At 44.7% G+C, this 23,036-nt stretch overlaps 1 long non-coding RNA gene across 1 annotated transcript in view; it reads left to right on the top strand.

The window, feature by feature from the left end:
• Positions 1–23,036, top strand: part of LOC146190479 (uncharacterized) — a 67,025-nt gene that overhangs the window by 16,983 nt on the left and 27,006 nt on the right. Inside the window, exon 4 of the long non-coding RNA XR_014706508.1 lies at positions 2,207–2,322. This is a non-coding gene — a long non-coding RNA (uncharacterized LOC146190479). The remainder of the gene's footprint in view (positions 1–2,206; positions 2,323–23,036) is intronic.

Below are 23,036 nucleotides of genomic sequence, written 5' to 3'. Positions count from 1 at the left end.
CATTCTACAGCGGGCACCAAAATCACTGATATCAGCACCTTCCAGATAACATACTTCTGTATTTCTACAATCGTCTATATGTCCGTCAGCTCCGCATATGACAATACGGGTTGTCAGTATTGGCAACTGGGACAGCAGGAGCCATTATTTAAGTTATAATTATATATTCTGGTACTATCAGCTCAAGCCAACAGAGTTTTTTCGAAGTAGGTTCGCATCTATCTACTTAGAAACAGGTTAGCAGATTACACATCACGGAGTCAGCGTTGAGAACCCTCTCCTTTCAATTCTTACTCTGTTTTATATACTGAACATAACATTATAAGTGACTGCTACCAGAAAAGTTGCGCAGGGTTCTTCGAAAATTCGCTCTAAATCAGAAATGCAAGAAGCAAACGCTAGAAAACAAGAATAGCATTTATCTACGCGTATCACACTTAGATTGTGTTGACACAACACAGTGTGAGCATGAAAGAAATAGACGCAATGCCTGAAGGCACATGTTTTCTCTCTTTATATATCCCACATCCTACTTCTTGGTAATGGAAGCTAATTAGGACAAGAAGCATTTCCTTAGGTTTCCTGTTCCAACCATTAAACATAAATGCGACTAATATACTAATCAAGCAGAGTCTGAGTTTTTCTACACCAAGAGGATACGTATAAAGCCATGTATTTCGAGTATGAATGCAGAAGCGATCTATTACTTCGCGAAGTTCAACAACTGGTCTTTCAAATGATAGATTTAACCAAAAAAAATATTAGGAATACAAATACAATACATCTCTGTCTAAAACTTTTTCACACTCATTTGAGTACGATTCTAACCTTCCCAATGTCGATAAAAACATATTTTTTCCAACCTCAGTTACCTTACTCAGCTGCACTTGTTTTCAGTTTGTTTTTGTAGGGAGTGCAGCCCCGGCAACGCCCACGTCGATTTGTTAACATTTCATTGTACGACCAGCCACCCACCAATGCGTCAACGCTCGCCACGCACCCTTGTTTTTAAGACAAAATGTGAGCTTCCCGCACTGACAATTTTTTTTTGTCGACTCTGCTTACCCTCGCTAGCGTAGGCTTCTTTGCGTGTCTTATGGTGGAGCACAATGTATTGTTCTTCCTTCCTTTATGGCTATTTCGTAGTCCTGTGAGGCCTGACCCAGAATAGAGCATGGCGCAAAACTTTTTTGTAAGCCATGTTGCTTCTGTGATACGTTTCATTCTGTATTTTGCCTCGCTTTCGGTTTCGTGGGTAAGAACCGCCTCCGCCACTGCGCATTGTTTCTTATCGGCGTATTGATTTATCGACCGATTTTTACTCTCCGACCATGCGTTATTGAAGTGGACAGTGCGACGCTGTGCTAGTAATGGAGTGGAAATAAGTGGCTATTGATGGACTTCTTTTATTGATTCTAAATAAGATTGAAGCAACCAGAAAGCTCCAAAAGGTATAGGTCAAGAAGTTAAGAGACAGGGAATGGTAAAAAGCTCTGTGCGACTTTTGAAAAACGCGACTCTTGAAAGGTCTCAGCAGTACTTTTGGCCCAAGCCTGTGCCAACTTCAAGCACTTGTTAGGAAGAGGAGCATTCCATATTTGTTAAAGGAACGGAAGACGTGTTAACACAAGCGTATGCACCCTTCTTCATTTCGAAAATCAGTAGCGGGCGCTTACGCGTGCTGTTCTCAGGCAGGAAGTCATCTGACACATAAGATTTGGTCTGGATGGTTTATTTTCTATCTATCCTAGTCGCAGAGGTTTCATGCCGAACTCGCCCCTTCTCGCCCGTAGGCTAAAAAGCATCACTGCGTATAATTCGTTCGCTAAATATCTTAGCAAATTCAGGCACCTTAAGATATTTCCATTTCTCCGGTTCAAGTTGAGGTTGGTATAAAGCGTGTAGAGATTGTTATAAAATGTGACGTGTAGTGTGTTCTTTTTTTTTTTCGTTCTGTGTCATATTTCCTACGTTCACTAAGCAGTTAAGTAGGAAGTGTTTCCAGCTGCATTGTCGGCGTATCAGAAAAGGTATGAGTGACAGAAAGAGCAAGGAATTACCGCTCATGGTAGGACAGAGACCATGTTCAGTCCCGCTGCGGGAACGAAGTGCTCACTATCTTCGTTGCTGTAAGCAAACAAAGAGTGTCGCATCTACTCTTAAAAGTGAGAACAATGTGTGTGTGTGTGTTTTTTTTTTTTTGTAGCGTGAAACGGCACTTATTAAAATTTAAGGGAGCCCTCCTGATGAAACCGTTGAAGCGAGGCCCCTCCAAAGCCTTGACTGGAGCAGTGCATTTGTGACTGTACAGCGCACTCGGTGGTGAGCAATCTAATACTCTGCGCATGCGCGCTGTACCCGACGCTGTCAGAACGATGGCCCAGGTGGTACCATCTCGCTTTTCAGCATCTGCATCCCTCATGGTTTAAGAGGCCTTTCGGCGTAAACACAGAAACCAGTAAATCAAACAGTAGGGATCCAGAGCTCAATTTTCGCCGCGCGATGGCAGCGCCCATTTCTCGGGGGGGTGGCAAAGGTTAAAACTCGGAAGTCGCCGGATAAGACGCTCCGCTGGATTTCTGTGCACGCGCGGTGGACAAGTTGCGCCAGGCAGTGTTCTCGCGATACAGAAACGCGCTGCTTTAAGAGGACACTATTACCTCTATAGTATATAAAGACTGACTTCCTTCTTGCATGCAAACAGTTACAGCTAAAATAGCAATTTTAAACATAAGCACTGGAATATATCACCAAGCGTAACTGGACCAACCAGAGCAAAACAAGATTTTCAAACGCACAATATGCACTATTTCCACCCATGCATGGTTCCGCTCATTTGCTGCTCCTCATTCAGAAATTACTTGTCTATGGTTCACGCATTCAGCGAAGCATGTTTTTCATGGTCCGAAATAACGCCGTAACAGTTGTTCTCGCTTAGCGAGCTCCCAATTAGTGCTTATATATATATATATATATATATATATATATATATATATATATATATATATATATATTGTACTGTGATAGTCCTCGCCATCGACATGCACCTGTGCGTTGTGCGACGAAGAAGAAGTACGCTGGGCTTGCCGTTGCAAGGTCCTGTCCTCACAGCTCTCCATCTGAGCGTCAATAAACGCCCTATTACACTTCTCGTCGCCCATGACACCGACATTCCTCCGTTCTCTGCTGCCCTCGTACCACTGTCTTGTGAGTGGGTAACTCCTTTGACTGCGATTTTTACACCTTCCGAAACCACCTCCCGTCATCCCTGCCTCCTTTTTCCGTTCGCTGTTCTCGAAATTCAAGACGGCAAGAGTGCACTTTACGCCTCGAACCCATTTTCTTGCCCAGCAGTCCTGCTCCGTGGCGAATGCATTGGACGTCTTGAAGAGCTTGATCCCAGTCATATCACCACTCTTGCTGACTCAACCCCCTCCTTCGACGTTAGTCTGTGCTCTTGCGATGTTGCGACCGCTTCGACGCCCTCCGACGTTTTCCAACATGCTATTGATGCTGATCTTCCACTTGCGCAACGTGATCAACTTGTCGCCCTCTTGCAGAACTTCGCTTCTTCATTCGACTTTCCTCAAACTGACTTGGGCCGCACGTCTGTCGTAGAGCACACCATCGACACCGGTAAAACTGCACCTTTGCGCCAGCGCCCCTATCGCGTGTCGGCTTCGGAGCGCCAAGTAATTGCTGATCATGTGGACGACATGCTCCGTCGGGGTGTCATTCGGCCATCCCACAGTCCCTGGGCGTCTCCAGTTGTGTTGGTACCTAAGAAAGATGGCTCCTTCCGGTTTTGTGTCGACTACCGCCGGCTCAACAAGATCACGCGCAAGGACGTCTATCCTCTGCCACGCATCGATGACGCACTAGACTGCTTGCAGGGCGCCGAGTTTTTCTCCTCGTTGGATTTACGATCTGGCTACTGGCAGGTGCCAATGGCTGACGCTGACCGCTCTAAAACTGCCTTCATCACACCAGATGGATTATATGAATTCAACGTCATGCCCTTTGGGCTTTGCAACGCCCCGGCCACATTTGAACGCCTCATGGACACTGTGCTTCGTGGATTCAAGTGGCGAACCTGTCTTTGCTATCTCGATGATATCGTAGTCTTTTCTACCGATTTTCAATCCCACCTGCTCCGACTGAAGGACGTTCTCACTTGTCTCGCTACCGCCGGCCTCCAACTGAATCTGAAGAAGTGCCGCTTTGCTGCTCGCCGACTAACAATTCTAGGTCATGTCGTTTCTAAGGATGGCATTCTTCCCGATCCCACCAAACTTCGTGCAGTTGCCGAATTCCCACGCCCAAAATCACTGAAGCAGCTACGAAGTTTCATTGGCCTATGCTCCTACTTTCGCCGCTTCATCTTAAATTTCGCCTCTATTATCGCTCCTCTCATCCAGCTCCTCTCCGGTATCTCCTACCTCTCCGCATGGACACCTGCTTGTGATGACGCCTTCAACACTTTACGCCGTCTTTTGGTTTCGCCTCCCATCCTCCGCCACTTCGACCCGAATGCGCCAACTGAGATTCACACTGACGCTAGCGGTATTGGGATAGGCGCCATTCTCACCCAACGCAAACCTGGTATCCGAGACTATGTGGTGGCGTACTCAAGCCGCACCTTGACCAAGGCAGAGTCCAATTATTCTGTTACGGAAAGAGAATGCTTGGCCATTATTTGGGCCATCGGCAAATTCCGTCCGTATGTCTATGGCCGACCATTTTATGTGGTCACTGATCATCACGCTCTGTGCTGGCTGGCGTCCCTCAAGGACCCGTCCGGCCGCCTTGCTCGCTGGGCTCTTCGCCTCCAAGAGTATGACATTCGTGTCATATATCGCTCAGGCCTCAAGCATACTGACGCGGACGCTCTTTCGCGCTCACCGCTGCCTCCCTCTTCGTTGCCTGATGAGATCTGCGCCTACGATTTGTCTTCGCTTGCCACTATTGACATGGCCACGGAACAGCGGCGCGACCCGTGGATATCTACACTTCTGGACTTTCTTTCAAGTCACTCTCCAGGTCGTCTGTCTCGGGCGCTTGCCCGCCAAGCTCACCATTTTTCAATTCGTGACGGGCTGCTCTATCGCCGCAATTATCTTCACGACGGAAGGAAGTGGCTTTTAGTCATCCCCCGTCATCTCCGCGCCGAAATTTGTGCTGCTTTCCATACTGATCCCCAGTGCGCCCACGGCGGAGTGTTGAAAACCTACACGCGCTTGCGTCTACGCTTCTTCTGGCGTGGAATGTACCGCTTCGTCCGCCATTTTGTCCGCTCCTGCCAGTCTTGCCAACGCCGAAAAACTCCTCTCAAGTCCTCTGCTTCGTTGCAGCCGTTGCCCTGTCCTGCCCGTCCGTTTGATCGTGTCGGCATAGATCTATACGGTCCCCTTCCTACAACTTCAGCTGGCAACCGCTGGATTATCGTGGCAGTGGATCATCTAACCCGCTACACTGAGACATCATCATTGCCCTCTGCTTCCGCACGCGACGTGGCTGCCTTTATTCTGAAAAACCTGGTTCTTCGCCATGGTGCCCCTCGCGAACTGCTCAGTGACCGCGGACGCGTTTTCTTATCAGACGCTCTTGAGGCTCTCCTGAAAGAATGCCGCATCATACACCGCACCGCTCCCCCGTACCACCCTCAGACGAATGGACTGACAGAACGTTTCAACCGCACTCTCGGTGACATGCTGGCTATGTACGTGAACACCGACCATTCCAATTGGGACCAAGTTCTACCGTTTGTTACTTACGCATATAACACCGCGACACAGGCCACTACTGGATTCTCTCCATTCTTTCTCCTTTACGGGCGCGAGCCACCCTGTACTATGGACACACTTTTTCCCTACCGCCCTGACGTTTCCGAATCTTCCCCGCTATCCGATGCCGTCACGTACGCAGAAGAATGCCGTCAGCTCGCCCGCTCTCTCACAACAGAAAATCAGTGGCAACAAAAATACCTCCGTGATACCGGCGAAGCTTCGCCATATCTCCCGGACACACTGGTGTGGCTCTGGGTGCCCTCCACAACCCCTGGCCTTTCAAAGAAGTTTCTTCCTCGCTACCACGGGCCATATAGGGTCCTCCAGCAAACATCTGCAGTCAACTACGTAGTTGAGCCCGTCACGCCCTCTGCGGACTTGCGTCGCCGTGGTCGTGAAACAGTTCACGTGAACCGATTGAAGCCATTCTATGACCCCGCTGTGCTTTCCGCGCCATAAGTTGCCAGGATGGCTCCTTTTTTTACCCGGGGGGAAAATGTACTGTGATAGTCATCGCCATCGACATGCACCTGTGCGTTGTGCGACGAAGAAGAAGTACGCTGGGCTTGCCGTTGCAAGGTCCTGTCCTCACAGCTCTCCATCTGAGCGTCAATAAACGCCCTATTACAATATATATATATATACTCTTCATCCGGACAGAAGGAGCGATGTGACTCTTCATCGTACCATTTTAAGTTGTATGGTAGGGCGCCAGTATGCTGCTGCTCTTAAATTTGTATCTAAGGGGGCGATCGAAATTCTAAATTATGAATTATGAAGATGGGCGGCGAACCCTACGTAGTCTTCGTCGGTAGCGTTTTGAAAGCGTGGCCTAGCCTCGCTGCCGTAAATTAGCTCTAAGGGTACACCACCGGGTGGTCCCCGGTATTACAGTGTTGCAGATTTCGTTTCACGTCAAAACACGTATCAATAATGTGTGCCTTACTCTTCTTCAAGCGCTTCGAGTGGCAGTTTTCAGCGGATACTACGAAGCTGTCCTCTGAGGACTTGCTAGGCTTTCAGAGGATGGACTGCATTGGCTCAGTCATGAATACCGTTCAATTTTTCTGTCGACCATGAACCTACTTCGCCACAGCATCTCCTATCCCAAAAAGTTCCGTTCGATATCAAGGCACTAAATGCACCTTCCAGAGTTGCACTCAATGCCCACCAACCTGCCTACAGCGGATGCGCAGTTTCCAGTTTCTAAGCCGACGCAAATGCAGAACGAAAAAATTACGGCGGAATTGAATTCTGCGGTTCAGTCCTAAATCAAGATTTTCTCTGAAAGCATCAACTAACCGCCACCTCCCTCCCCTCTTTTTCCTCGACAACATCCCATCCACTCAGTGGGAAACTTCGCTCCAGTAAAGCCACTCACTGCAACTGCTATCGAAGTTTTTCTGCTGCTGATTTCAAGACTGATCAGCGAAATAATTTTCGTATTTGAAGTCTGCGCCGGAAGTCCTAATAATTACCAGCCTGAAACGTGAAAATATAATATACCGGCCAACGAAAAGGAATTAAAGTAACATGGAAAGAGAAAATGCGGATAAATGTATACATTAAAAAATAGTCAAAAAAGAGGTGAACAGGCAAAAGAAAAGTAATGGTAATAACATTAGTAAATATCCCTGCCATATCGTTTAGCATACATGCCGGATGTTTACCGGCTAAACCGGGGCTAAATGCACACGAAAACGGATACCATTCAGTAGCCAGACATACTCCTTTCTTGCTTTCGCTTCCCTCAATATTACTCGCTGTTCTCTACTTGTCTCTTTTATTTAGGCCGGACGCGGCTCGGGTGCTAAAAACTGCCGCGGCCAGCAATTTTATTTTCTTTATTCTGATTTTTTATTATTTGTATACAACCATTAGACGCGCAGCGAGATCAGCTTGCTCTCTATAAGGCTGCGCTGTCGCAAAAAGACTGCAATAGCACTTACATAGACCAGGCCACCCGGATACATTATGGCACCGAGCTATATTAGGAAAAAAAAAGTTTAATCCCATAAGCCGAAAGACGCGCCGCTAGTAGCGGGACTAGGGCTTGTTTTTAATTGATTAAGCTGCCCGCTGTAACTTTGACTCCAGTTGTCGCCGACAATAAATTACTTGTGCTAGCGACGAGAAGTACCGAGCCCACAGCGTTGAAATACTTTCCATCGTGCCGTTATGCTCCAGCAGTTTCTAGATTTCTGTCCGTGTGCCCTTCCTAGGCCTTAGCTCGATGTCAGCAACAAGCCTTTGTTTCCATGTCACAAGGGATCCATCAGGGGAACATTCCTTGATGTCCTTTATGCCCTTAGCTTTGACTAGAATTTTTTATTATTCCATGTTAGCCAACGGTCACAATAAGGTGTTCCTGCAAAAGCACTTGCCCGAATATAATTAAACCGTGCTTGGCCCGGAAGGCAATGAACTCATCTTGAGGTGCCACGATAAAAGACGCGTACACAAAGCAGACTTTTATTTCGTTAAAAAATATCATGCCGAAGAGTCTTTATAAAACTTGATTTAGAGAAGGCAATTTAGCCAACAAGATATTGTAAACATCTTGCTGTAATTGTGGGAAAATATTTTTTGGGGAACCTGACAGGAACCAGGCAAGAGGAAAACTTCCATGTAGTAAAACAACCAAATAAAAGTGGCTGTATGCTTCTATTGTATGCTATTATAGACGGTTTCATTTTATTGTAGCACCTGAAGGCAGGAAGCAGAGGAAGAATGGTAGATTCGACACGAATGCATTAAGTCATCGTGTATGAGCTGCCGCTCTCAGTTGTAAAACATTGCATTCGGACGCCTCTCTGTGGAACGATTGATACCGGTCTTCTTGGCGCGGAATTATCTCTCCCCTGCCCTAGTCGCGTTGTTGCACCCCCTCAACACTGCATCCAAAGCGGGCATCTCGGTGTCACTCTGGCCTTTGTAGTGTACGCGATGCTATACGACAACACGGTGTACACTTCATCGATCCATGTTAACATCGGAGGCATGGAAGAGAAGCATATCGCGACTTCTCTGAAGAAAAAACGGAATGCGAAATAAATCCGAAGTGACAACATATATTCGTGACGTTCTTTAGACTGATTTGGGATTGAAGAAGTAATATTCAAGAGCAATCAGAACGTTCTGTAAATAAAAAAAAGTCGAATTTATACGGTTGCTTAGGTTACCTGAAATTTTCTTTAGTATCAAATGTTTCCGCCAGCTTGACTGTCAGCTTTATTCGCCCGAGTTAACAGAAATTACCTCACGAGCAGAATGCCGAACTCAGTGATTCACCTGCCTTTTTATTGCAATTAGCAAGAGAAACTGCCCTGGGAAACTGAAATCAATATTTCAAAGCTATTTTGTTTTATTTTAGATATTAGTCGGCGTAACGGCGTCAGCTAGGACAGGCGCTTGCTCAGAAAAATGCTCGTATCACTGGTGTTCCGTTTCGGTTCCCCGGTGTCCTTGGGACATTATCCGTTCGCTAGTTTACGGCGTATTCTGCATTCCCTCTTTAGATGGCTAAGAGAGAAAATGTTTTATTGTTTCCCATCGTAAAAATTAGCATCATCTAAGAGTGGCATGCCTGAGCGGCGCATGCAAGTCGTCATGTGGTAGCTGGCCTTACAAGCTACATATATCATTACACAAGAAAAGAAAATGAAAAACAAATAGCGTGCCATGAGTGGGGAGACAATGTTAATCAAGGAATGTTCGCGGCATTTTCTATTGAGTAGATGGCTCGTGGTTAAAGAAAAATTACTTGGTAATGTAAAACATACCGCTTATTAAACATACGGGTTGGCAAAAACAACTATATTTAGTGTGTGCATTTATGCGCTGTGTGCTGGTCGCCATGATTCATCCTCAATCAATCCATTCTCAATAAACAATTTATGACTTTCGCTATAAACAAGTTGAATACCTCGACAACGTTGGCCTATATTGTACGTATCGTATAGGTGCGTTTAAAAGCTGCCGAATTTAGCACAGAAGCACTTAAACCGTAATAAGACAAGTGCTTTTTTTTTTTAAGAAAATAGGGGTTTATAGATGCAGCTTCCGCTGCTGAAATATAGAAATCGAGAAATAGGAACTTGCCTACGCTGCATTCGACAGGCTACATGATATTGCCACGGGAACCCAAGGCCGAAATCCCTTGCAACTGAGGTGAGCTAATCTCCAGGTCTTATATGTCACGGCGACGCTAAGTCTCCTCGAAGACCGTAATCCCCGCAAGGTTCCAATAGGACCTGTTTTCCCCAGAAGAACTGTGGAGCTTCGTGACCGCACCACCGGACACCGCTTAGCAGCTGGGGATTATTCCTATCCTGCTGGTGGCACATTGGAATGCATCATTGCGTGTGCCTTTCGCCATGTGCGGCCCGTGCCTCCTTTACAGCAATACTATGGCATAATAATCCACTTTCCGTACGAAGCATGATTACGTGCCGTTGACAGGCATGCGCCCACATCCTGTGGTCGAAGTGTTAGCCAGTATTAAGGTCGGGTGCCTGTAGTGGGGCAACCGCTCGCGCTGTTGCCTGGCAGCGTTAATCCAGCGTATATATAGCGTGGTGCCGTTAGCGAGTGGCTTTCAACCGCGTATATATAAAGTAATGGTGTAGTGCTTCGCAAGCGGATATGATATTCCTGCGTTTGGAAAATAATGTAACGGATTTCGTACAAACAACTAGTATGCTGGATACAAGTTAGTACTTGAAACTTTCCCAAGGTCGCATTTTATACCTGAGCATAGTGTTTTTGACCAAATCTTCCCGAATATTTAAAACCATTCTTTAACAGTTATGTTGCCTCAAAAGGCACGCGAGTGTCAGCCTTTGTGACATTGGGGCATGGTAGCCTGGTAAGGTAGCTCGTGTCATTGGAGTATATATGGTTGACCGAATGTATATCTGTGTAGGGGCCTCCTAACGGTACGGGTCTATCGACCCATTATAGAATCTGTAAAAGGGGAGGGGAGGGGGTTGTGCATGGGCCCAACTGATTTCAGAGGCCACTATCATGGCTATGACGTCATGCCGAGAGCGTCATCTTAGACTTGAGATTCCGAAACTATGCCACCATCTTAGCTCTGACGTAATCGGCTCGTCATATTGGACTATGACGTCATCATAAGCCTTCAAATTTGGCCGCCATCTCGAATTCCTCAAACTTGGAGATTTTCACGCTTATCGACGGTTGTTCGCGCGAACACCAAATCGAGAAACGTGTGAAGAGCTTATGCTGTTAAAACTGGGGAAATCAACACGACTTTGACAAGCTGCAAGAAGTGTCCCCCAAAATGAACGACAGGAACTCTGCCCGCTCATTGATGAGAAAGAGCGCTAAATCCGCTATCCGCCGCTTCCGTCACGCTGCTGCTGTTTACAAACTACAAAGTTGAAAACAGAATCAGGGAACCCTTGGCTGCAGCAGCCAGGACAAGCTTATTTCGTGGAATTTGAAAGAACTGATATCAATTTTCCCGTTGCATTCATTCTCCACGTTTACGTACCCCGACCGGAACAAAACGGGCACGCGGGCAAACAACGTCCGTTATGTTGTCCTGCTAAGGCAAACAGTGGGTAGCCTGCTAGAAAACATGATGGCACGCAAGGCGTCAGGACGAAAGGAAATAAAAAACATGTGCCAGCAACAGTGGAGAGGAAAGACAAAGACGTGAGAGTAAGCCTTCCCACCTATTGTTCAAACCTTTTCTTTTCTTTTTATTATTTCCTGCACAGGATATATGCTTCCGGCGGTGCAATAGTATATGGGATCACTCGCTTTGCTATGGCGGGATGTTTACGTTGACTCTTCTTTGTGTGCGAGGCATTCATATTATGGTATAACGCGGACATCGCAAACGAAGGTGGGGCAAACGTACGACTGATACAACGGTCCGAATTACGTGTCCTCCGCTATGACGGATACGATGACGGTGCAATGTTTCAACGATGCTGGGTTTACGCATTTACTTGCGTTTTTACTTTTGCCCAAGGTACGAGGCAACGGTAATACGGCCCGGGAGATTCTGTTTCCTCGACGCCTTACTTCTCTTCCTCGCACATCTTATCTTCACCCGGGAGCTAGCAGAAGCATATCGCAAAAAGAAAATTGCCACGAAAGACTTGCAAACAAAGCTTCGTGCAGAGGGAATTACAGAAGGGGACCTCCGTAATTGGGTCTGACAGCGCGGAAACCGATCCGGACGTCATGCGGGCTGTTGTTATTCGAGGGCGTTAAGTACACCACGCCCCATTTGTGTCCGGTCTTCTTGCCGCTAAACCCACAGGATGTACAGGACGAGTTTGAGGAAGTGAAAATTGATGCCGAACTATGAGAACATTTAAAATGAAGGTAAAAAAAGTGAAATATGGAAAGATGGAATGCAAACGATGAAGATAAAGTAAAAACTTGTAATTGTGCTAAATGCACTGTCATAAACGTTATAAACGCCGTAAGTAACAGCGTAAATGACCTAATAAATACCGCGAAGGCTTAAAACTCGATCTCTTGGTTCAAGCACAGCATACCGGTTTTACGCTTTGCATAATTTTTTTGCAGGCATCGTACGGTAGATGACAGAGACATTTGTAGTGATCTATCCCGTACGAATAACAACCGGTAAAATGCTAAAGCTACGGACTCTTGTAAGGCTCGTTGTTCTTTTTTTTTTTCTATCATGCGTGCGTTTAATTAAAGGAAAAACTCAAAGCCCGAAAATGACAAAGTGGTACCGTCATAGTCATCATCTAAACTAAATTGGAAATTGTTGGGTTTAACACCCAGGAGTATCAAGATTTTCCTGATTTATATCGTCTCGCCTATATGTGTGTTCCTTTCATGCGAAAGGATTAGTACCACACTGCCGAAAGAAAAGTTCGTCGGCGTCGTTGGTGCCGACCATTTGGAGCCCATGACACTATAAAAATCTCCAGCTTGCCTCTTCTAGATGGTAGTTTGTAGGCGACAGACCCGCACTTATCTGCACATTCGCTTTAGGTATGGCAGCTTTGAAAACTAAAGAGCATGTCTTTTGAAAGGTGTTATTTGGATGGTGAGAAACGACTGGACCCTTGCAAGCCCATTTTTGAGCATTGCAACCCACAAAAATTACCAACATGCCTTTGGAAGGTGGTACTGGTAGGTAACATGACTTGCTCTGATACAACTGAGATGCAATAAAATGCCGGCGCTCATTTCTTTGTCCCTCATGAAAGTCGCCGAAAGTGTCAACGAATTGTGTGAGATTAGGAGATGAGGTCGCATGGCCTAGTAGTAGAAAATAGCTGCCAACCTCTGCAAAGTGTAAAATGCTACAAGTGAAAATGATAAAATTAACAATCTGCTCTAAGGAATTTACATAACAGGCGTACGATGATCTGCTTGATTCCTTTTTTTCCACAATATTTGTTGATGTTCTGTGTTTGAATAATCATTGCGAAGGCGTCCCCAAACGTGGGCCGTTCTTCTGGAAGACTAAATAAAAGAAGTACCTTCTCTTCTCACAGTCATTGCGCACACGTGCGGCCGCTGCAAACGAGGACAATAAAGACAATACACGTGAACATGTTTTCTTGGCTGACAGCAGCGATACTAATTCTCCTGCGGCTGCTGTAAATAGGTTGAAAATGGTAATTTCCTGCCAGCTTCGGTGGTATGCCCTTTTCAGCTATCTAATATTAGTTCTGATCCTTTCAGGGCCCTAAGAATTTTCCCGCTCTTTTAACCTTTAATTTATAAATAGACCTTTTCTCCGGGATCTAGACTTCCTAAATCTGCCTATGTGGCATGGTAGTGAACAAAGTCGGAGACCGCTTTCATATCCAGAAAGAGTATAGTTCACCAAAAACGAAGTTCATTGTCTAATGACGATACAAGGACAATGATGCTAGTCCATGGGCTTATAAAAACATTTCATTTCTTCCAGCCTCTTGTCTTTGAGGACGCAGGCACATTGGGTGGTCTCGTTTTCAATAACAACTTCCACCTGACATGGATTGGCTCTTTCCCTTACCTTAGCACCAAAAATAAAGGTTATAAGAGAGGTTTCTTACTTTGCGGCTATCATGGTCGCCGGCGGTAATTCTGAGTGTGTCTTATCAACATCGGTACAGAGCGAGGACTCTGAGAAAGACTCACCTGATGAATGAAAAATCACAAATCTAGCTTCTGTTTGCTTTTCAAACTACTTCCAGACAAGAGCCCCAGGCGTAGGAACGGGAGTATATCAGAATCCGGAAGTGTACCCGGATGCAGTTACGCTGCTAAGGCCCGTGTCCCGGTATAAGCTTCCCCCTCGATGTAAGCCCTGCTTTCTTTGTTTCCCGGTCGAGGTTATCGTCGTCGGCGAAAATTACGGTCAAAATGAGATGTTTTCGCCCGGCCGCGCCTAATTAAAACGTGCCAGTTAAGTGCAAGCGCCTGCCTGAGCTTCTAAGATGGACAACTTTGTTCACGCTCTTAGTGCCGGTAGGAGCTTTGTTTTAAGCGGGTGGGCTCAGTGAAACAAGCGATATGCCACTATTTCTGTGGCAGCCAGAGCATTCATAAAGAGCGACCGCATCTTTCTTTGTTTGCTTAAGGGCTTTAGTGCAGTATTGCCTTACGCGATGCACACGGTTGTCTGCGTAACAGCGCAAGGATAGAATGCCAGCATGTTGGACCAAAACAGTATTTGGCTTGATACCGTTGATCTTTCCGCTAAGAAAATCCCTGTTTCTTAAACTGAGACGCAAAAGGGCAGTGAGCGAAGAAAGATGCTGGCAGACCCTTCTCAAACACATGTCTAAGTGAGGCGTCTTTTTTTTTCTCTGCAGGTCTTTCCAGTTCACTATAACATTACATGTCCTTGAATACTGTAACCTCATTGCGCCTCATGTAAATCTAGATATTCCTCTCGAAGCGTTTCAACTGTTGCGGAAGGATCGGCCGGATCGCCTATGCAGCGTGTTTTCACTGGTTCAAAAACAGATTGGGGAGCAGAACAAACGAAAGAAATTCCACGCATGCCATTGCACGTTGAAATGCCTGATAACGGCCAGCTTGGGTGGAATGCGGTATTTAGAGTGCATTTTGCACTCCCTTTATCTCTGGCGCTGCATTTCTTAACTCTGTTACTGTAGACTGAACATCAGGTCCCTACATAAGTGCATCGGCTTGCCTACGCCCTTTAATGAAACCTAAAAATGACTCTATAGTAAAGACAACACAGATATTCACATTAAATATTTGCACGGCCTGGAAGCAAGAACAGCAACAGAGAAGTCAACGACACTTCTGCCATTAGAATATGACTGCGATCATTGAAGTAAGGGAATCACTTCCAAAAGATACGTGCTTCTACCTATGTAGGAAAGCAAAAGTCTGGCTTCCTCTATTTGTATCTCCTAGGTGGCTGATCCTCAGCACTAATTTTTTCCATTTTAGAGTGTCTATGAAAAAAAAAATACCTCAATGCGTGCCTCGGCATAGCTATCAGAGACGTGAAACATAAGCAAGTAAATGATCAACTCCTAGAAGAAAAGAAACAAGGACTCAAATAAACCAAGGTGTAAGCGTAGAAGAATTGGAGGCACGATTTATCTATAGTTCACTGACAACTATCGGTTGGAAGAACGTGCTCCATATTGTCACGTAGCCATTTAGGCCTATAACCAGAAGGTTGGTTTTAATGGGGGTTGATCCAAAAGGCACCGGAGAGCAGGTCGGATGAAAGAACGTGTTCCATATTGTCACGTAGCCACTTAGGCCTGTAACCAGAAGGTTGGTTTCAATGGGAGTTGATCCAAAGGGCATCGGAGAGCAGGTCCGGAGCACTGAGAGGCGGTCAGCACCAAACTTCAGCCTCTTCGTTGTTGTTGTTGTTGTTGTTGTTGTTGTTGTCTAAATAACTTATGGCCCATACCCACAGAGGGGGATCGGCCAAGAATTGGGTAGCAAAGAATTTTTTATTATTATTATTATTTTTATCATTTTTTTAAGTATACTTGCATAAAAAAATGATTTGAGGGGTAGAGGAAAGTACACAAAACGGTAAATAAGTCAAATATAAAATGAAAAGTGGTAACACTCACAGACACTACAATTGTAGAACAAGTGATGTTTAAATATTTAGCTAGGCAAACGATTTGAGTCCAGTAAAAAATTTTTCATGGCGGTAAAAACAGACCCGTGACTGTGCACAAGGATGGTGGCGCCAAATTATAACGATGTCGGACTGCTTAAACTAAGGCCAAGCTGTTGCAATGGCCTCTTCGAATCGAACGTCACGGGCCCACTTCTTCTTCAAGTCAGCGCACAAGACTCGCGATGAGCAACCGCCCAGCGGCTGCTGTTGCACACGCTACAATATGTTGACTGATGTCAGGGAGCGATGTAAGAGCCGTAAAGAAAATATACAAATAAAAACGCTGAAAAAAAGCACCAGGAACCTACACAGAGGTACAAAGGAAAGGCTATGTTGCTAATATTTCATACTTGCAGAAACACTGCAAAATAAAAGCTAAAAAGGACACAAAATTCAAGATGCCAAAAGTGGGTTGGAAATTGGGTATGGCGATAAATTGCAAATATATAAAAATAATAATTGGTTCACAGGAAGAGAAAGATGCAGTATCTGTCAGAGTTGTTTCTGTTAACACCTAAACCACACCGAAAGGGAAGGGAAGAAGGTGGGAATGAAAGGTTTTTCGACCACTGGGAATCTTTAGCGTGCGCTGACATCTCACAGCACACGGACGCCTCTACGTTTCGCCTCTATCGAAATGCTGCCGCCGGCGATTTAGATCAAAAGAAGGTATTCCGGTACAGTAGTCGGCCATCTTAGCCACTGCGCCACACAAATTGTAAAGAATTAAGACTGAGTGAAAAGAAAACAAAGAAACAAGAGGAAAGATTGGGACCCTATTTGGATACAAGTAAATTTTGGCATGGAAATAGAAGGAAGCAGGTAGAGAATAAGCACATAAACCTAAGAATAAAATATAAAGAATTAGATAAAAGGCAAAGAGATATGTTTCCTCAACGCCTTGGAAACATTGTTCCGTCCCGCAATAAGACACAGGCTTCGAGAAGCGATACGATACCCGCCTTGTCATTTAACATCTGTCTCAGAGAGCCTGCTAAATACTTGTTGACCTGAATCAATCCATTGGGGTCAATGAATAAAAAAAAAACAAAGAAGAAAGAGAGGTCGTGGTCATCCCCTACCTACAAAAAACCTCATAATCTCAGGAAGGTGGGCTCACGTGTCAATGTGAATACGGTTATTGACCCCTCCGATCAGCTCCCTAAGCTTTGTCACTTGGTCACCTCTTGTAAGCGAAACAAGGAGGGCTGCGCCGAGAAGCACAGGAACTAATTTATACACTGCACTAACAAAGTTTTGTACAAGCTTCCACTTTCATGTGGCAGGCACTAAACGGGCCAAACTGGTAGAGGCCTCATTAACTGGTTAGAGAACACAGAAACAAAGTATAAAACACTGTGCCCGGTCATCTCAGCATTCATTTCAGGGACTGCACAAACGACAGAAAGAAGAAAAAGGAAGAACCATGTTTCCCCATTTTCAACCAGTGCGAATGTTGACCTATAGCCGCGTTAAGATGACTACAGATATTATAGAAGCCTACGAAATTCACAAAAACCAAAACCAATGCGTAAGCACCACATCAATCACCCCGTCTAAAGAGAAATACGCTTTCTTAAACATCGATAAGGAAATACTCGCAGCTTACTATTTGCCACTTTGCCACATGCAGAGTTCCTGTCATGCCTTTCATATCGTTTCTAATGTATCTTTTTTTTTTTCTTTTGAGACTGCTCGCCGCTTTATTTAAAAAGAGGCATAGCCTCAATAAATATCAGCTGTAAGTTAAATATATCTCCTGTCTCCTCTATCTGTGTGTCTGTGTCTCCTCTCGTCCTCGTTTTATGCGCTTCACCGATAATGTCTAACCAACATGCCCAAGCGTCCACCTTGTCTGTATATATGTCACTGAGGCGGGCAACAGATACCGTCGCATAGATTACAAGGTATTCGACAACACCTCGCGGGTGACCGAGGCCGTGAACGAGCCCACTGAGTCGTATTCAGCGCACTAATTGTGAGGAAAATATTTCGCATTGGCAACAAGGAGACTCCTAACAATGGCCAGGCTGGCAGGAGGTGAGCATCGATATACAACCAGAGTGTAGAAAAAGAGGAAATAAAGAATAAATTCAAGACATAATTGGCGTGCTTAGCTTATAGCAAAGACTAAGTATCCGGAATGCTCGTTCAGGCCTAATCATTATTTGGCAAATCTTATAACATATGTTGATTACTCAATAAATAGAAATGCAACTGTACTGAGGTAACATTGTATGCTACATCTGCAATAAGTGTATGTTGCAGGCTTTTTGTACTGTGCATTAACTGTTTCAACTAAATATTTCATTGTTTTCGTCAGGGTTATTAACCACTGAATTCTTTTATTAAAACTTTTTAACAGTGCAAGAAATATTCATGATATGCTCTAGAATGCGACCTCCAGATGGTGCTCTACTTGGCTTGTTTTCATACGAATACTGAACTTTGCTTGTTGCTGCTAGCAAAGCTTCTCAACTGTTTTGAACATGAGGAGTTGAATCCTGTTTATATTTTTCTGTACTGCATCGCTTTTGAGAAGATATAAAGAAACGATAGATTTTCACCTAAAATCTCAAGTAATAAAGCAAGTGCAAACATTTTTGTTTTTCGTGTAGAAAAATGCAATTTAAGGTCCGGTTTACATTCACCAAAGGAGTGATCTCATGAGATAGTATACCGCTTTTTGAAAGTTCAGCTTGAAAAAAAATAAGAGAATAACGGGACAGAATAGTAATATGATGTAGCCTTCCTCAAAGAACATTAACGGATTAAAGTATTATTTATGCCACTTCTCGTTCCAGAGAGAGAGTAAACTTTAATTGGAACCTTAGCGAGCAGAAAATGGAGGAACTAACGAAGTTCTCGTTCCATCCGCTACTACCTGTTTCCTGCTGTGCAGAAAATATCGCCACTCTGTACGTTTTTTTTTTTTTTTTTTTTTCAATGGAAAAAAGAACACCTAGCAACTTCAGGGACATCTTAATGAAGCCCTCTCCACTTCGCCTCCCGTCTGCAAGCGCTCGCAACCTGAACCCGACGTACGTGAGACGTATTTTTCTTTTGTTAGCTTATTTGTTTGTTCTTGTGTAATATTGATGTCCAGTTGATATATTTATAACGCTACAGAGAGCACTTCGTGATCGGACCCTCTGAATGAAGTCGATAATAATATTGTTAGGGAACGGCAGAAAACCGAGTGGACGACCGAAGCAAGCATTTCTTCGACAACGAAGAGTAGACTGCTTCCGCTGGAAAATATCCCTCCTACAGAAATCTTAGTAAACCGAAAAGAGAACACTATCAACAGCGAGAGAGAAAACTTTGATAACTGCGCCCATCGCATTCCAATTGATTTACATCGATTACGAAACCGCCAAAGCATGGCAGCTTCAGTAGCAGGAACAGCGGGAACGAATAGCGGTCCAACTTGTCCGCCACTCGAGCTTCGAGCCGCAAGCGCAACTTCATCGCCGCTCGCGTCCCTCAGAGGCGAAGCAAATCCCTCAAGACACCGCCGGAAAAATCGTCGCCGCTTGCCTTCTGCTGCTTTTCAAAGCTCTCACAGTCTTTTATTATTATTTTTTTCATTCTTTGACGAACTTCACTTCATGATAAACGTTTCGTCTCCCCTTTGTTTACCAGTGTCCTTCGCTGCTTGAGTGCGACATCTTTACTTTTTGTTTTGCCACAAGGAAGAGCCCTTTGTGCCCTAGACTCTTGGTTCTCCACTTCGCTGACTCTCAGACGTCAACAACCATCGTTCTAAGTCCCACCGGGGTTTTTTTCTGCCGCCGATGCGCCCGGAAGGACACGCATAACTCACCGCCGAGAGCGAAAGCGGTGTATCCAGCAAGCAATACAAGCAAGGAAAGAAGCTCGGCGCGGTAACAGGTAGCATATTGCACTCACGCCAGAAGCGTGACCAGATTCACGAAAGAAAAGTGTATGTAAATAAGGTGAACCCTTTCTCGCGAAAACAGCTCGAAGGTTTTGCATGAAGTGAACTCAAGCCCAAATTTTGTCCCCGGGCAGAAGAGGCGTGTATAAGAAAATAACCATAAACATCAAAATCTGAAACGCTTGAAGCCCGGCTTCTATGGCTTTCGCTCGTTTCAACGTTTGATTATCACAGGGAGTTGCAGCTGTGTAGGGGAGCAGTACGAAAATTTGTCCCATCATCATCGACGCTTGCGCAGTTGGATTCAAGAGGCGGCCAGAGGCGTAAGAGGAGAGGCGTGAGCACCTCATCGCCATCGCTTATATTGTCTGCACTGCTTATTCGCATTTTTCTTTTCTAAACCATTCAGGGAAAGGGGACATTTATCTCCGCTGTAAAAGTCCAGCGCAGTAGGAACACTGTCGTGTTGAAAACAGCGATAATTTGGAAGTTCTCGGCCTGAAGTGATATAATGATTTGTATAGCGAAATTTAGACCGCCAGTTGGTCTAATGGCTGAGACCACACAAGAAGGGGGACCGTGAATAGGGTATCGTTAACCTGCATAAAAAAGGCGTTCACCATGTTAAGAAAGCATCATTGTCTGATCATATTTGCCCGACTTAAAAAAAAACGTAATCTCTCTGTAACACTTATGTTCACTGCCGTAGGCATACTTGTACGTAATGCTGGCTCCAACGTCAAATATAGACTTAGGCTCTAAGTATTTTCATTTCCTTAGCCTCTTAGATTCCTTTAGATAAAGCTCAAGTTGTAAAATAAGAACTAGACCAGGGAATTAATGTCTCTTCTCTATTTTTTAAGTGTAGTAAGTGCACTTCAAAGCAAACCTTGTTGGAGTTTTGTAATTTGCTCTGCCTCACGTACGTTTTTATTGTCACCTCGGATAGAGTAAGTTGCAACTGAGAGGGCTTGATATGTTTTGCTGCTGCGCGTGGCTCACCTTTACTCATCCTCCCTCAAAGAAAGCGAAAATGACACAATGCAGTCTTTCCCGCTTATGTTTCCCAGTCTAAGATCTCAGAGCGCTACTGCCAAGAGCCCCCTCGTCCCCGCCCACCACGGAAGGAAGGTAACAGCCTAGTACGACAAGCTCCTGCTTTCAGGCTATATCTTTTCTTCTGAAGTTTTACCATGGCTACAACAATTAACAGATGGATTAGCACTTCGGCTACTACTGGTGCATAGAACGTGTCATGTACCAATATTAGTACCGTGTTTTAATAGGGCGGCGTATTAGAAATCTCGCAAAAATGCGGTAAGTAAGGGTGTTGCTAGAGTGCACGAATTGAGGGTGCACGGTGAGGAACTGTAGATAAATTATTAAAGTTCAAATCCTCGCTATGCTATTATTTCAATTATTTCTGCTCTTCATGAAATGTTTTGTACCAGTTCTACAAAGTTTATTATTTGTTTAAGGCTACAAGAGCTGCCGCAAATTTGTGAACGCAGCCAATAATTTTTACATTATAAAACATAATTAGAAAATACCTTTCTGAGCTGTCTCTCTTCATAGTCCCTTCCTTGAAAGCCGTTGATTTTATGATCCAGCTTCTCCGTACCAACGGATTCGGGAACAACTGAAGTTGTATGGCCGCCTTTCTCGAAAAGGAATGTAGCTTTACAAACACGCCATTATGCACTCTGCTGATCTGAATAGTGCCACCGACAAAGCAGGACGGATGGTATTCTGTTTATCTTCCTTCCCGTAGACAGGCAACGGCACAATGTATCAAACCACAAGATTAGAAATAAAATGTGGCAGTGACTCCCGATTTCCTCACTCACATACGTTTATATTGTTACGGATGATCAAGCAAAGAGAAGAGGACAGTGGCGCGGACAAGAGCGCTCGCGCTAGGCCCGGCAACATTTCATTAAACGTCATCTCACTGTCATCGACCATCTCTTTGTCCTCTGTTCTTCTGTTTTCATCGGCTTGCCGCTTCGTAACAATATTATTAGGCGAGCCTTTTGAAATGTTTGAAGTCAGGTAGACGAGACTTTTCCTCTGCTGTAAAATAGCTTTAGGTTTATTGCTCAATACTGCAGTTTTAAAGAAAACGGTTGTTATTTGAACAAGTCTGAGCCAAAGCCATACCATTCTGATGGCGTACAATAATTCTTCGAGAAGCATATGGTGATTTAAACAACCGCACTACCATGACTTGTTAAGTCATTTACAACTCTTTACAACCTTGTACTCAGGATAAAAAATATTTTGTCTGCCTTCTATGGTATATCTATATGTTTGTTTGTTTCATAAGTGGTAGTGAGAACACACGTTGAAAAAAGAGATTCATATGTAAAGGTTAAAAAAATATATGACGCCATACTACCAGTTATTTGATTTCTTGCTAAAACCGAACAATTTTCTAGTCAGAGGAAGGCCTAGCACAGTTATCCGAGCTATGATCGATGAGCACGTTATACCTCACATGCTTCTGCGTGTTATCCTGGTACACTCCAGTTGCATGAAACGACCTTAGCGTAATAATAATAACTGGTTTACAGGAATGGAAAGGCGCATTATCTGTCACTCTTGTTTCTGTGGACCCCATGGACCACGCCGTAAGGAAAAAGAGAGAAATGTGATTTAAAGTGGAAAGAGAGAATTTGGTACCATAGTAGAGGTGTAAAGGGTAATTCGACCACCTGGAGTACATTAACGCGTGTTGACATGACACAGCACACGGACGCCTCTTGTTTCGCCTCCATCGAAACGCAGTCGCCGGCGGTCGGCACCGAAGCTGGGTACTCCCGCACAGTACTCGGGCATCTTAACAACTGCACAATCACGGCGAGCTCCACCTCCACTTAGCCGATTTCGACAAGCATTGTTTTCTGCTAAGTGTATGTACTCCCTAGTACATATGATTGAGGCAAAGATAAAGTAGCCCTTGTACACTGCAAGTTGACGATCCTTTCAATTTCTTACTCACTTTTGACAAAATGAGATACATATCAGGGCTGCCATTTGTTCATCACTCTGTCGTGTTGTTGAAACATCTGGTAACGACACTGTCATTAACATGGAATTGCTTTTTCATTGCGTAGTTGAAAGAACATATGAATTTTTCCTACTGCTGCCCGCTTAAATGATTCCCTCAAACAAAATCAACCGTTGCCCGACATATGAGGCTTCCATCAAGTTA

This window comes from Amblyomma maculatum, chromosome 4 (genome assembly GCF_055883805.1).
Source record: "Amblyomma maculatum isolate TAMU_Amacu chromosome 4, ASM5588380v1, whole genome shotgun sequence".
NCBI lineage: Eukaryota > Metazoa > Arthropoda > Arachnida > Ixodida > Ixodidae > Amblyomma > Amblyomma maculatum.
The sequence above is the reverse complement of the archived record's forward strand: the minus strand, read 5'-3'. Positions and strand labels throughout refer to the sequence as shown.